Source organism: Haemaphysalis longicornis, unplaced genomic scaffold (genome assembly GCF_048455015.1).
Source record: "Haemaphysalis longicornis isolate Haplotype H1 unplaced genomic scaffold, Haemaphysalis longicornis Haplotype H1 scaffold_8, whole genome shotgun sequence".
NCBI classification, from domain to species: domain Eukaryota; kingdom Metazoa; phylum Arthropoda; class Arachnida; order Ixodida; family Ixodidae; genus Haemaphysalis; species Haemaphysalis longicornis.
In genome coordinates this window covers 79,286,514-79,302,421 of record NW_027526445.1, presented here as the reverse complement: position 1 = coordinate 79,302,421, position 15,908 = coordinate 79,286,514, and positions in this window count along the sequence as shown.

The following is a 15,908-nucleotide window of genomic DNA, read 5'->3' as shown; positions in this document are numbered from 1 at the left end:
TTTCCATTTACGCGCATTTCTTTGTAACATTGTTCGCTCCGACTTCTATTTGCTAGGAAGGCAAGCTCTTGTAAATTACACCTGGACAGATCGCGAACCCACAATCAGCTGATGCTTTCAGGGGGGGGGGGGGGCAGGGCGGAGAGTGGGGAGTGGGCAAAGTTAACAAAGAGTGGTAGAGACCCGACAACAAATAATTGATTTCACAGGACTAGCGGTGGAGGACAACCGAAAACATATACGACACCCAAAAGAATGCATAGAGAAACAGCGCATGCAGGAAAGCGGGAGAAACAATCTGGAACAAAATTAGCGGAAAAAATTGGCGCGTGTCTGCTTCCCTTCGTTGAAAATGTCGAGAAAAGACGATCGTCGTCTTGCGCCCCTGCCAAGTAAATGCCTCCCTCTCTTTTCAACCACCTCTTCTGCTGTTCCTCTCCCGTCTCGCTCCTCCCGAGATAATCCGACCTGAGGTTTCCTCAAGTCAATTTATATTTCCCGCCTTTCACGGCTCCGGACGGGCTTCCTCGATGTCGTACGCGTAGACGCTACCGCAGGGTGCAGATGCCCATGAATCTATGCAACCTCCTACAAGGTTTATAGAACCACGTTGCGTTACAAGCGGAACGTGGAAACAATCTAGTGGAACCTATCTTTACTGTTGCCGTGTGATTTCTTAAAATGCCACAAGGAGCTATAGTGGCGCGGGGAAAATGTGCGGTGGAGCAAATGTTTTCTACAGTGGATGTAGTATTTCATAAACTCAAGCATCCATTAATTTTTAATGCAACGAACACTGCAAATATCACATATTTATTGATTTGCTGCTTCATGTTTGGGTAATTTTTGCTCTTTTACAACAATGTTCACAAGTAGGAGTATTGTCACGAGACCTAAACGCTTACATATAGCTGTGCGTATATAAAACTATTGCGCAGCTTCTGTTTCACTTTGGGCAGGTGGATGATTCAAGTCACAGACAGACAGACAGACAGACAGACAGACAGACAGACAGACAGACAGACAGACAGACAGACAGACAGACAGACAGACAGACAGAAAGGCCAACATGTTTGCGTTTAAAAGCCCAAGAAAGACGATCGTCTTTATAAAGCAATCACGGGTGAGTGATTTGTTTTTAAAGGTAGAAGGAAACGAAATCGACCAGGGGTAGTATTCCGGTTTTATGGGAGCTAACCTGCATTCAAACCAGTTCATGGACCACTAGGGCGGGTGAAATAGGGTAGGATAGATAAAAGGATTAGAAAGGTGAAGAAAGAGTACAGAAGAGTAGTTCCACCGTTGTCGATTCCGTCGCAGACAACACACCACGAACACTGTTGGCTGGCGTCATGTTGCGTCCGGGAGACGAGAAGCTTCGACGGGAACGGTGAAACTGTAGGCGAGCTTGCTAACGTTAGGAGCGAAGTCTGCGGCGGTCCCGAAAACTTCGCAGTTCGCTGGATTTGAGTGCCACCGACAGACGGGTACAGGGGCGCGGGAGCTGGCGCTGGACTGCCCACACAAGCAGAGCGAAAGCAGGCGAAATCCAAATCCAGGGCGATCGCCCGCGCAAACGACGGGCCGCCGAAACGAAGCCCCTGCGAAGCAAAGGAGCGCGCAATAACACGTCCGCTCAACACCGAAGCGACAACCGAAGTCCTCTGACGCATCCGCAAAAGTTACCTGTCGGAGCGTCGGAAGTACGTTCTACCGTATCTGCTACAATTCCAACTTGCGGAGAATTCAAAACTTCATCTAACGCGTTAGCATTGAACAAATGTTGGCTACCTACCACAGGAAGAACTTTACACAACGTCTTTCACACGAAAGTTGTCCCTGCGCATTCCCTGCAATGGAGTGTGCCAGGATGAAATTTGTTGGTTGCTAGGTAATACCCACTACTGCCGCCAAACTTAGTAAATAAAAAGACTACGGGGCAACGCTGTAAGTGTGGCATCTTGGCAGCGCGCGTATGTAACACGGTGCATTGCACGCGCAGGCGGGGCAGATTTTCCTCTGCAGTCATACTATTAACTCTGCGTTCTCAAACTGTCTTTCGTTATGGCTGCGTGCAAGAAGGTTCATATCACCAGCGTGCCTTATTTATTCACATGCAAATAGAATGAGAGGCTTTGTGCTACGCAACCGCAAAATGACGCCGACAACGCTGTCATGGAGTACACAAAGGTCGGTTTCGTGCCCCGAATTTTTCTCGTAGCCATCGTTACCATAACTAACTGGCTCTCAACCCGAACGTGCTTATGACATGATTACGGTGGGTAAAGCATGGCATACCCGCTAAGGAACGCAGTAAATAGTACACGTGCCGTTTTCAAGTAAAAAAAAAGTCTATAAACCGATGAATTCGTCCGAGCAGCACTTCTTTGCTTTCCGGCCGCTTCAGGCGTAAAGAGAAAAAAACCCTGACCTACTCAGGATAGCGTTTCATGAATTTAAAAATTTTACACTTGTTCTCCTGTCCTGCACTCAGGTACCCGCCTACTCACCAGCTATATTTTACAGTTACAATTAAGTTTACTCCACCTTCTCTTCCTTCTCTTGAGTTCTGTTTTACTATAACACATATCTGATTATTGGGAGAATAGGCATGTGAAAAACGTACTGTAAATATTCCTCCAGGTATGAACAAACTGTGTTACTGTAATTTTACTGTTCATACAATGCTTGTATGCGTGCGGGCGTATGTTTTGCATGTGTGTGCGCGCCTGAGTGTGCGTGCATGCGTGTGTGCGTATGTGCTTTTGCGCGTGTGTGCGCGTGTGCGCCCGCACGTGCGTGCATGCGTGTGTGCGTATGTGCGCGTGCGCGTGTGTGCGCGTGTGCGCGCGCACGTGCGTGCGTGTGTGTGCGTGTGTGTATGTGTTATACAGCAGAATAATATTGTGTTGGCGGATCTGCAGAAATGGTTTAAGCCGATTTACACTAGCTCCCTCCGTGCTGACTTTTTATAAGGACAGAAAAGCGCTTATGAAAAAATGGGTCTGTCAATTATTTGTCTTTATGAATTGGTTTACACCAACAAATATCAGATTAGGTTATAAGCACGATTACGTTGTGGACGAAGCGGTTACGGCGTCATGCCCTGTGTAGGAGCCCAGCCTCCTTGCTTGAAACGACGGTATTTGTAGTGGGCGGAATTTCTAACCCTTTGATAAAAAAAAACGCAATACTGGTTAGAAGACTTGTATAAAAGAAGCAAGCGCATAATGCACAGAGAAGGTTACTTCGACCTTAACCTACATTTTTTGGGGCCCATAGTGCATGTCGGCATACGTTTATGACACGCAACACAAATTAACCTGATACATTACCGTTGAGCGTTCGGCAAGGTTGAAGAAACTGTTTTGCAATCTTCTTACGTACTCTTCCCGGTAATCGCAATGCCTTGTGACAAAAGCAACAACACGAAAGGCCTGGAAAATGTTTTGGTCCGGCGTTTTAGTTGGTTTTCGTTATTAGCAAAGGCTGTGCTTTGTTCGAAAGGTTGCTCGATTGAGAAGGTGACGCCGAACTCCAACTCATCGTGCTCCGCGTAGGACCGGCTTCGCAAGGAATAGGGCGACGCCGGCAATGTTTCGACCAAACCGGTATGAAAACTGTACTTTAGATCAGTCCTTCACCTGGTGCAAGCGGTTTCAATTCCGTTATTATAATAAAAGTTAAGTAAGCGCATGATCTGCTGCGCGTAAGTACCAAAGTCCACCGAGCGTACCGAATTAAGAGGGAGAATGATCCTCAGTGAAGCAGAGGACAAATGTGAGAATCGATAAAATGACATCACGGAAACGCGCTTCGCAGCGCCGCCAATGGTCGCGCCTTCCCTCAATAGAGGTGCAATGATTTCCAGACGGGGCATTATTGTGATTGTGTAACGCGCACCGTGAACTGACATGGGAGTGGAAATGGCAGTGGCATAATGTGCCGGCTCTACAGTGTCCCCTGCTTCATTTTCAGGTTGCCGCCAGTCTGGACGCAGCCATTATCTCAACTTGAATGCCCCTTCCTGAAGCCGCGATTACAACTCGCCCTACCAGCCGCATGACGAACCCTACCACAGGTGCGGGTGCGCTAAATCATGGAATTTCTGGGACATGCCCGTTGCCATGTGGTACTCCCCGCCGGCTGGTGCATGATTAGCTGGCCATATCGCTCACGACGTGCATAGCAGCGGCACGTACATGGGGGCAAATGGACAGAAAACAATCGCCGACGTCGCTCCCATTCAGTGGATTCAGCTGATACGGGAGCGGCATGATGTGCAGACGCTGAAGTGTCCTCTGCGTCATATTTTAGATTGGGAATCCGTGTCGGTTTAAATTCGATAGAAATGACGACCATTTTTTAGTGCTTCTTCCGGACCCCGCCTGCGAATGGGTTTTGTGTTATCTGTACTGTACAACTTTCCTAATATTTTTGTTTCTTCTGACACATGACGTTGAGACCTATTTCGGCCCTGCATTCAAAACTGAACTGATGTTATTAAACATCCTAGCAGGATAAACACGCATTAGCGAATTATTTGTAGCCATCACCACAAGGGTGACAGTGTTTGAAGCCCGTCTAACTAAATTAAAATCAGGTGCCACTGAAAATAACGACATTGTGCAACGTGTACGTGAACTAGAGAATAAAATGCAAATTCTAAGCAATGTAGCACACACGTTTGATTGACAAACAATATCGTAGAAATGCGATCACGACAGAACAACCTTGCAATACAAGGATTCCTGGAGCAACGTGAGGAGCTACTTTATTCGGTCGCGGACCGTATATCAACAAAACTCGATATTCAACGTGACGATATCAAACGGTGGCATCGCGTCGGAAGAGGCATAAGCGAAAATCAAGGAATCGTTGTCATCAAGCGACTTGATTTTTGAACCAAGTCCGACATATACAGCAAGAATAGCGAGCTAAAAGGAACGGATGTTTTTATAAACAAGGTTTTTTTGTCAGGCTGAGGCGAATCCGCAAGGAGCTATGGCAACATTCTACTGAGTTAAAAACAGTGGCCGAAAAAGTGCGCCTAAAGTGCTATCACTATATAAGTGGCAGTTCCCGCTACGTATGAGACTACGTCAACAAATAAATTTATGAAACTTCTTTTAGTCGCATTCTCCGCAGCAATGAATGAGGTTTCGGCAAACAACATAAATAAGTGCTTCTGAATGAAATGCCGTCGATTAATGAGGAAGGATGTAGGTTTATATTTCCCGTCCAGACCTATGCCCTATAATAAATTTGTATCAATGAGATATGGCTGAACAATACAATTTCTACCCTCAGGTTACTCTGTACTACGAAAACACAGTACGTAAAGCTGCTGTAGTGTTGTCACCGTCTTCCACAGAACACGATTAAGCACAAACCCGGATTAAGCTCAAACTATCCCGGAAGCCTTGAATGCATATTTTAAATAGGTCTTCAGTATTGATAATGGGACAAATCGCCCTTTCGGCATTGGCAGCGCATTACGAGCCTACCTTGAACTACGCATTTGTTACACTGGAGTGGTTATTCTAGTAATGATTATGGACACAAAGAAACTGGAAAATCTGAACAGAATGATAGGTATTTGGCTGTATTTTTGTGAAATCATTGAACCGGGAATGGCACCACCGATATGAAAAGATGCGGAAGTTATTCGATATGTAAATATGTGAAAAGCAAGTAACCTCAACCTGTCGTTGAAGTTTTCAAAAGCTTTCTTTGTAATAGCATCCTCATCTGGAAAAACAATGTGCAGAGGTTCTGCAACTGGGCCACCAAATTCAGGGTTAGTTTCCGCTCGGTAGCTACAGAGTGCTGCTTGTGTGGGTATGTTCAGATATTTGTCTTCTAAGAGTGGTTTTAGCGTGGGAAAAGAGTTCGTCGCACAATTAGCAGGGATTCTTTTTTTGTTCTGATTTAGAGTGTTCGAAACCAGGAAGGTATTGAGAAGATGCCAGGTTTGATTAACCCCACTTTGTTCTGATTGTCCATTCCCCGAATCAGGAATACATCTTCATGTATTCCAATGGAACATTAAACGTAGCTACGCCTTCATTTTCTCGCACTTTCATATTTATTATTCGGGAGAAACCCTTCGGGCGTAGTGTTTCTTATGTTTGGAAAATGTGCCATTTTTGTTGTTGGGAAGCTCACGTTTGCGTTTATAGTATCGCTCATTAAGCCATTTCTGTTCCACAACTTTGGCAGAATATTGTTGCGGGTTCTGAATTTGTCTCCTGCATTTAATATGTCTGCATTGCTTATCCCCACGTCCTGTCTGAAAAATATTGTTTATTCATCCGACCGTTCAGTTCCGTCGTGAGTTGACTGTTCTCACAAATATGTAAACATTTCCAATTAGTTATTTGTTTGCAACAAACGAGTCTTGTCTAACTTTTGTTCTAGTGTCGACTCCACAAAAAAATGAAACCAACTAATGCTCCGTCGGCCTGCATGAGGCTCAAAGAACAGCGTTCTCTTCTAGGAGCACTCCTCAATCGCGACAAAAAAAGTTACTCGCAATTTACGGAATCTTCGCTTACTTGTTCCTCTAATGACTTTTCCCGGAGAGCCAAAAATACGCACATTTAAGACCCAAGAGAGGAATATCCTGCAGCATATCCGGCGACAACATCACATCTGACCCAGCCAGGATATGCGAAATATTCAAAAATCCATCCTCGTCTCCTTATTCCTCGTCAAGCGACAGCGGCTGCCCATTTGGATTCGCGTCGCTAGATGATGTCATAAAGACGCCTACAACCATTTTTGTGGAAGTTTGAGCTGCTATCTGCAGTTTGCCTTCAAAGAAGCCTTCCGGTCAGGACAATACCCCATGCTTTATTGTAAATAGTTGCCCTGATGTTGGTTCACGGCTGCTTTGCGAGATCTTTCGTCTTTCGCTTGAACAGCGGTACTTTCGGAGAGGTTAAACATAGCGCGGTTGTTCCTCTCCATAAGCCCGGAAACGCGTCGGTGCTTCGGAACTATCGACGAATTTTTCTCCTTTCGTATTTCTCAAAACGTTCCGAAAAAGTAGTACACCGTCCCCTATTGACCAAAATCTCCCCTTTGATTCAGAGTAATTAGCGCGGGTTTATGCCTACCCGGTCTGTCGAGTCGAAACTTGCCTGCTTGCTGAGCGATGCCAGCAAATGCGCAATTTCACATCTTCAAATGGATTTCCTCTACATCAACTGCAGTAAGACCTTCGAACCCGCAGACATAGGTATGCTCCTTCGGAAGCTGTCTCCGCACGATCTGTCTCGACTTCTGCGAGTGGTTCTCTAGTTACCTGAAACATACAACAAACTGCACTCAGTACGCAGGCGCTAAGTCTCGCAGCTTCGCTGTGGCATCCGGGATTCCCCTGGGCTCAATCATCGGCCGTTGAGAGTTCTCTTTTTTCAATGATTGAGAGTTCACAGTAAAACTTTCCTCTCTCTCGTAGCTTTCAGATGAAATGAAACATTACCGTGCAGTACAATCAGGGGCAGACTGCACCCAGCTTCACAGTGATATACGCGTGATTTCCCTCAGCCGCAAAACCAGCTACCTAGACATGAATCCTCTTACGACCGTTGCCATTACATACGCTTGAAGGAATGTTCCTTTTCTCTTTTTGTACCACCTCGACTGTAAGACGATTAAAGTAGGAATCGTAACACGTGGTTTCTGTGTTTTAATGTATTGTAAACTTCGCTTCAAAGCTCCTGTTTACTACCTAGCACGAACGTCTCTTCGGACTCTGCGTGCGATCTTTCGTGAAACAAAAGAGTTCTCAAGTGGATTATGTTTTCTAGCCCTGAATACAGCCTTTGTCATCCCCAAAGTGGAACTGTGTGAGTTCGTCGTCATCCGTTCGCTTAGAGTCTGTGCAAAAGAAGTACACTCGCCCCTTCACCCGCCGCAACATCCCGCATATTAATTATGCTCGCAAAAACGACCGTAACCTGGAATAATTACATTTTAGACAAACGAACGGCGATTAATTTTTTTTATTCAAGTTTTTGCACTTTATATTCGGCAGCAAGAAACTAGAGAGCTCTGGTCCGGTTTGGGCGGCAATGCCAGCACTCGGTCCCACATGTGCTTCGATGTCAGTACCATAGAGGTGATGTCCCCTCTATGCCGCGTGCACCGCGTATATAGTCACGATTTTTTTGTATACTTAGGCGTCTTTTCAGGCAATAATAGGTCTTTCAAACATGGTTTCAAAAATGAAATTACCTGAGCCTCTTCTTGTTTATGCGCGCGTATGTTTTGTCCAAACATTTGGAAGTTGCGCACATGTATTTGGCGATATTTGTTTTCTTCAAAAGGATACGTCAATTCGAATGTTTACAGCATGAGTGTTTGCAGATGCCTGTACGTTTTCAAGATCCCTCTTTTTGTGCTTGCTAGTCTGCGTGACAGCAATCTTCAAAGCTATTTGGTGTAATTTGTGTGCTTGTGTGTTCATGAGTGTGTGTGTGTGTGTGCTTCTGCGTGCGTGCGTGCGTGTGTGTGTGTGTGCTTGTGCTAGTGCGTGTGCGTGCGCGTGCGCGCGCACGTGTGTGTCTGTGTGTGTGTGCGACGCTATACTGTACTTCGCGATTCACTGCACTTCGCAACAAGTCCCCCTACTTCAATTTGTTTCTTCTGCGTATCGCCCTGCACTTCGATGGCCTAGTGATGTTAGTGGGCACTACCAAATAAATAAATAAATAAATAAATAAATAAAAATAAATAAATAAATAAATAAATAAATAAATAAATAAATAAATAAATAAATAAATAAATAAATAAACAATAAAATAAATAAATAAATAAACATTGTAAAGCTACGAAGGTTATATAGGTTGGTGGTTGTAGTTGCTAGAGATTTTCGTCTTCGCATTTGTTTATTCGTCTGAATTTGGCGTGGCTGGTCTTCCTGAAGGGATAAACTAGTGCCTTGGATGTCATTGCAGGTATAAGTGGCTTATTATGGTTTGTTCATAGCCTCCGTCATTTGTTCGGAAATTTCAGCCACCAGAACTGTGGAATAAGCAAGTCTACTGTCTCACAGTTTCAATATTGGCAGCTACTTTCTGAGCCATTGAGCACATGGAACCAGTCACTATGATAGTAAGAATGAGTTTAGATCTTTTTACTGCCAACAAATGATACTCGTAGCAGGAAGTCTAACACATTGCTCACGAAGAAGAGCGATGGGCTCGTACTCTTATATGTAACAGGCAATTATCTTCTTGCAAGAGGTTATTATATGCTATGGGCACTGCATGAGAGCAACTGAAGCATTTTTGTTTTGGAGACACTTTTGAACAGCTTTAAATGTAGCTAGTTTAAGGAAACGAATTAATTATATGCGGAACGGGTGGAGATCGTTTAGACGGGCACTAAAATTACACTATCCTTGGAGGCGAGCGCCCATGAAAATATGTATCTGACGAGATTAGCGAGAACCTCGTTAGAGGCGTTTTGAAAAATTATCTTTGTGAGTATAAGATGTTGATGGATAATGGAGGCATTATATAGGACGGGGTAGCATGCAAAAAAGATTTCAAAAATGTTGAGAGTATAAGTATCAGTACAATTTGACTGGCATTGGTATGCGTTTTATTTCGTCACCCAAACAGAAAGGCAACAGTGTGGGTACCCTGGCCAGCTGATAAACTTTCTTCGTATATTTTTGCATCACTTCAGAGGTATTCGCGCAGTTGCTGTTTTTTCGTTGCTTCCCAGTGACTTCGGTTAACAGGTTTAGTGTTTAGTTTACAATAACTTTCTTGCATATGCTGATCTGAAATGCCGAAAAGGTGTGTATTTTGTGTAATTAGCTTTCATTTACTCCGGAAGTTGAAAGAAAACCGCAACATTTCTCCTTCAGTACCATCGTTGGTGTTATTTGAAATGCTGTTCAACTGTTCATTCAACCTTTACAAGAAAAAAACAATTGTCTTCACCTTTAGTTCAGAATAAATATGTTACAATGCCAGAAGGGCAGTGTGAAATATCTGAAAAAGCATGCTTCGTGAAGAAACCAGAGCTGTTTTTCTGACTGCTTTATGCTCCAGGAAAAAAGGTCATTCATATACGGTAAATTGTGGAGAGAATGGTTAAACCCCACTGTTCTAGCGATAGACGGGGCAAAAGGATATTTTTGAGCAGCTCAACGTTTACCTACCGGCTTCTAATCGAGAAAGAAAAGCACGCATTATTTATTGCTAGCACATCCAAATCCCTTGCGGTGTGAGCAAATCATTTCGATTGTTTCTACATGAACACTACTACAACATGTAAGCTGTGTACAGAAATCGAAGATTAAAATCGTTCTGAAACGAAAAGTGCGGATACCACGAACTATATTTCTGAGAAGCAAAAAATATATGTACCTGTTTGTTTCGTTCAATATTTACTTTTGCATCACAACATTTAGAGCAGGCTAATGTCAAAATCAAGGTCATATATAAATATGCCCTTTGGAGCAAAACGAATATGGTATCGAATGTCAAGAAACTATTTCTTGTTGTAATAATTTGGAACTCCTCCCCTGTAATCCCCTGTAACTTATAATCTGTTAAATAATTGGACGGTGTTTTCCACTCAATGCTTAATTTTATATCAAGCGCCTCAAAAAATGAAACTAACTTTAGTAAAGATAGTTTCCTTTCAAGCTCTGTCGCATCATCCATGTATAATACTCTCCGCCCACTGGCCATTCCAGGGTACATTACAGATTAGTCAATGGATCTGCAACAATGTTTTGTTGTTACCTACGCTTACACCTACCTTTTACTTTCAACAGTTCATCCCCTGCGGCGCTCGCGTCCACTGTAGGGCACCGAATTTTCATTGTTTATTTATTTATCGTGTTATTTGTCTTCCGCTTTTTCTACACCCATCGCTTGGCATCCATTCTGTTGCCCAAATTGTCCACCGGTTCATTGACAGCTCGTGTGTTTTTCTTTTTCTTTACTTCAACAATGATATCATCTACTCGAGGTTTTTCTAATTGATCCACGAACCTCGTTTTGGTTCCCTAAGCGTTACTCCAGTCATTACGTGTTTTAGGGCCCGTTGAGCTGATCTAAGTGTGCTTTCCAGTGGGTTAGTAAGGAGCCATGTTTCCGCTCCGTACATCATCTGGGGCAGTATGAAGTGATTGTGTATTTTTTTCTGATTCTTCTAGGGGTAACTCACTTGGCGATATTTGGGAGTGCTTGCCGAGTGCTCCGCAGCCCATACCTATTCTCCACTAGATTTCCCTCTCGAAGTAACCATTTGTTCGAGGTTATTACATCGGAGTAGTAATTCTAGCGGTGAGATTCCTAACCAAAGAAGGCGCTATCGGTATATTTGTTACTCATTCCTTTAGATATATTAGGTACCGCTGCAAGATAAGATATCTGGGACGAGCGCGATCACTACTCTTTTAGTACCTACCACAACTTAAAACGTCCGCAACTGCAAAACGCGAGCGATGATTATGCATTTGTTTTCAACTTACAATCCCGAAAAAAGAACAAAAAGACTGCTACCAGGGCAGTGGAGCAAGAAGCCGCCAATATGCACGGCGCACACGCTAATCATTCATTACACCACTCCCCTCTCTAAAATCACAACACCAAAATCTAATTTTAAGTATACACGAATTTTACAAACAGGTGGGAACTGAGAACGAAAATTTTACTCAGAGGCTTAGTTTTGCACTACAGGTTTTCAGAATACGATGGGCATGCATAGGCCCATACCAATAGCCAATTTATTGATTCCTGGCATTTACAGGCACAGGGCTTGTCCCGTCCTACTGAATAATGAAGGAGTTCGAAAATAATGGTCGGTCTAAGTTATCTGTCTTTTAAATTGCGTTCATTCATTTGTTCTTCCGCACAAATGCTCAGCTATTCTGTTAAAAACGAGGCGTGCGCACAATTGCTTAATTATCTACAGTCAAATCAAATGTTCGCGTAAAATGTTTGTATCAAATTTACTGTTATAATATAACAGAAATACAGGAGGAACAGAGACAACGGTAGGCCTCACCGTAATAAGCAGTTATCACTTTTCACGGACATTAAATTGTGGGTCTAGTTTAAAACATTCAAAAATGGTTCCTAATATCTTATCGTTCTTTTAAAAAGGACCGTTACTATAATAAAATAATTGAAATGTACAGCTGGACGCTATATGCTGGGGATAGGTAGCATAATACATAAGCTTGCGTACACGACAGGCGTAACGCTCCGGAAACGCCACTTTTTACTTATTCCGTGACCGGTGTTTTGATTTCAAAAGTCAAAACTATAAAATGAAACTTTTGCTGTTTCCGAACAGCGTCGGCCTAACTATAACAGTCTTTCAAAATGATGCGGCTGACCATAGGAAGTCTAAACGCACTACTTAGTTTTATTGCTAATTTGTTCCTCAAAAATAGTACCCTGTAACATTTAAATATCTACCATGGATGTTTTAGTTTCACTTCCTTTGTATCATTACGTGGAGAGAATGCACACAAAGAAATAACAGACAATGTGAAATATTCACAGATTCTAATTTTCTATCCTGTATAGTTGTATAAAATCGCCGTAACCTGCGAATTCTTTACTCAGAAACTTGTCACGAGGTTCAGCCAGGCTGCCAGACTTCTTATTGAGTCGGTAAACCCGCTTTTAAAGGAGATTGGTTCCCTCAGCCGCAAAACACATTCGCACGTAATTACAAACTTGATCTACACGCCCCGTAAAAAATTTAAGACGTAAACACCAACACTTCCATTTCAGGCCAACTAATGTTCATTCAAAAACGTACAACCACAAAATAAACAAATTAGAAGCTGTACGTAAAGGTTAAAGCTTGATTGGAATTGACATGTGCTTACTTAAAACCGAACAATCGAGTGCACACAGTTGGAAAAACTTACCGTGAATAAATAAGGTTTTCACAAAAATTATTTGTGAAAGAGTGTGTTGGCCATACGTTTTGACCCAGGTTACACTCCACGTATTTAAAACTCGCATAGATAAGTTGAGACGTTCTGTATTCTTCCGCATAAACGTCCTCAAAGAACTTGATAATAATAAATACCTGGCTGAGCTAACATCTAAACGTCGCCAATGTCCTTCAGTCTGTAGACGTTGCGCATGATAGCTAGCCATGCGGTCCCTATTTTTCGCTCCTACATTTTTGATCTGCATCATCTGCATGAGCTGGTTGAGTGTACGCTGTAATGGTGGTAGGGCTGCTAAGCCAGATCCGTCTCTATGTATAATGAGGCCCAATATCCGAAGGGGGGGGCGGACATTAGGGACAGGGTGATTATTTATATTTAATTCTTGTTCTGGTATTCTGTGTGCGGTCTCGCAGGTAGATCTCTTGCTGACCGTAAGTAAACCGGACTTTTCGCGGGTGCTCTCCAGTCCTCTAGATTCGAGATATCTTTCGGCGGTGTCAATTGCCATTTGAAGTGCCCCTTCCTGATCTCCGATTTTCCAGTGGGTGTCCATAGGGTGAGGTCGTCCACCTAGAAAGCATGTCGGAGATCCGGAATATCTTGGAGCAGGGAAGGGAGGTCCTTCATCGCAAGGTTAAAAGTAGGGGTGAAATAACCGAGCCTTGAGGTGTTCCATGGGGAATTGCTGAAAAAGTGTCGGATCGCAGTTGGCCGATGCGTACAGTGGCGGTTCAGTGGCGTGCAGTCGAAGCTGCAACAGTTATTGGACAACGCCTGGCAGCCCCTTGCTTTCTTTTCCCGCCAGTTGTCACCACCTGAGTCGCGCTACAGCATTTTCGGAAGAGAACTTCTGGCAATGTACTTGCCTGTACGTCGCTTCCGGCAATTCTTCAAGGTTCCAGAGTTCCATATCAAGACAGACTACAAACCTCTGACCTTTGCCACCCGGTTAAACTCCACCATATTTCACCTCGTGTAACAAGCCATATGTCTTTCGTCGCGGAATTCACAACGACCGAGTGCAGGACAACCCTGCCGCGGATGTGCTCTCACGAGTCGCTGCTTCTATCTCTAGTTCCCACAACTCGCCTAACATTGAATTCATTGAGCTCGCATCAGGGCAGAAAAATGGCGCCTCAATAATAGCGTTTCGCCATAATCCGGGCGCGCTGGAGCTTCGTGAAGTAACCATGCCATCATGTGCTGTACCCGCGCTTTGCGACGTTTTCATGCCCTCACCGCGTCCACTCGTCCCGGCAAATTCCGGCGCATTGTTTTCGATGCCTTCCATGGAATATCACACACATGAAAACAAGCAGAGCAACACCTGCTGCGGAGCGTTTTGTTTGGCCGGGAATAAACAAGGACGTACAAGAGTGAACGCGCTGCTGTCTCGTATGCTAGCAGTCAAAAATTAACCGCCACACCAAGGCCCCTTTCGGTTCCTGAACAGCACCAACTGAGCATTTCGACAAGGTGCACGTAAGATATTTGGGGCCCTGGCATCCTTCAAAAGGGAACACCTACCTCGTAACTTGCGTCGATCGTTTCACGCATTGGCCCGAGGCGTTTCCTCTTTCGGATATCCGTAGTGAAACCGCCGCCAACGCATTCGTTGCGGCGGGACTTCCAGCTATGGTGTCCCATCAACTACCACCATGAACGGATGTCACCAGTTTGAGTTGGCACTCTTCAATAACCTGGTGACCCCTCTTGGCTCTTCCCGCATCCGCAAAACAGCGTACCACCCCATCGCTAACGGGATCGTTGAGTGTTTTCGCACTACCTCAACACCGCACTAAGGGCACAGCCGGACGCTACCCATTGATCCACCTCCCCTCCGTTGGTTCTGTAAGTGTTCGGGCTACTTTGAACCAGGATCTCCACTGCACGCCCGCAGACATTGTCTTTGGTGCCGCGCTACGCCGGCCAAAAGAGTTTTTCACTGCTTCAGAATCATCCCCGTGCACTGATGCCACCGACTACGTGACCAAACTGCGTGATTCATTTCGCTCTGTTCGTGCACCCGCACCACGCGGCCAGCAACGTGCAGATCCCCATGTGATCATCGAGCTGACAACGTCCCCCTACGTTTGGGTCCGCCGTGACGCGGTGCGGAAACCACTTCTGCGCCCTTATGACGGACTCTACAAGGTCATTCATCTTGCTGATAAGCATGCTGGCGTTGATTTTGGTGGTAGGCAGGACACTATTTCTGTTGATCGCGTCAAGCCAGCCTTCAATGAGGAGCCGCTTTCTACGCAACCAGAGGAATCTCGAGTACTATTTGCGGTTCGCCCTCCTCCGCCACCACAGTCGCAACAGCCAACAAAATCCACAAGACGGCCTCTAAAAGTACCCTTACAGCTTACTCCACGGCTCCTCTACTAGAGGGGGGGGGGGGGGGGCTCCGGTATCAGCACTGCCAAAGATGACGAACAACCACTCTGAGGCTTGATGCACGAGCCCCATGGCACGTCCATCCACGGGCTCCAAGGAACTCCAAGCGTTCGGCCAGTCATAGCGGCCGCTGGCCCGCCAGCTCTGCACTTGTGTTCTAATTATATCTGTGTTTCTGTGGCTCGGATTTTCATTACCTTGTGCATCCACAGGTGTAATTATGCAAGGCTGAATAATTTTTGGATACTGAAGAATGTAATGCACGCTACTTGATATTATACATCAAAGCAGTACGTGGAGGCATAGTTATTAAAGAAGCGGTAAATTAAATAAAGTCTCATTTCTGCGAAGGTTGGTTTAACATATTCCAGAAAAACAAACATTTGAAACATCTCTGGTGGGTTTCCTGAATACCCAGTACAAAAACCTGCAAGTTACATGAATATCAGATTATCTGTTATTTCAGTTAAACATCTTGATCACTGGACCAAGGCAAAATTTTGAATTTATTTCAACCATCTTTTTTTCTAATAAAAGCAGAAGTATTTATCCTTAAAGC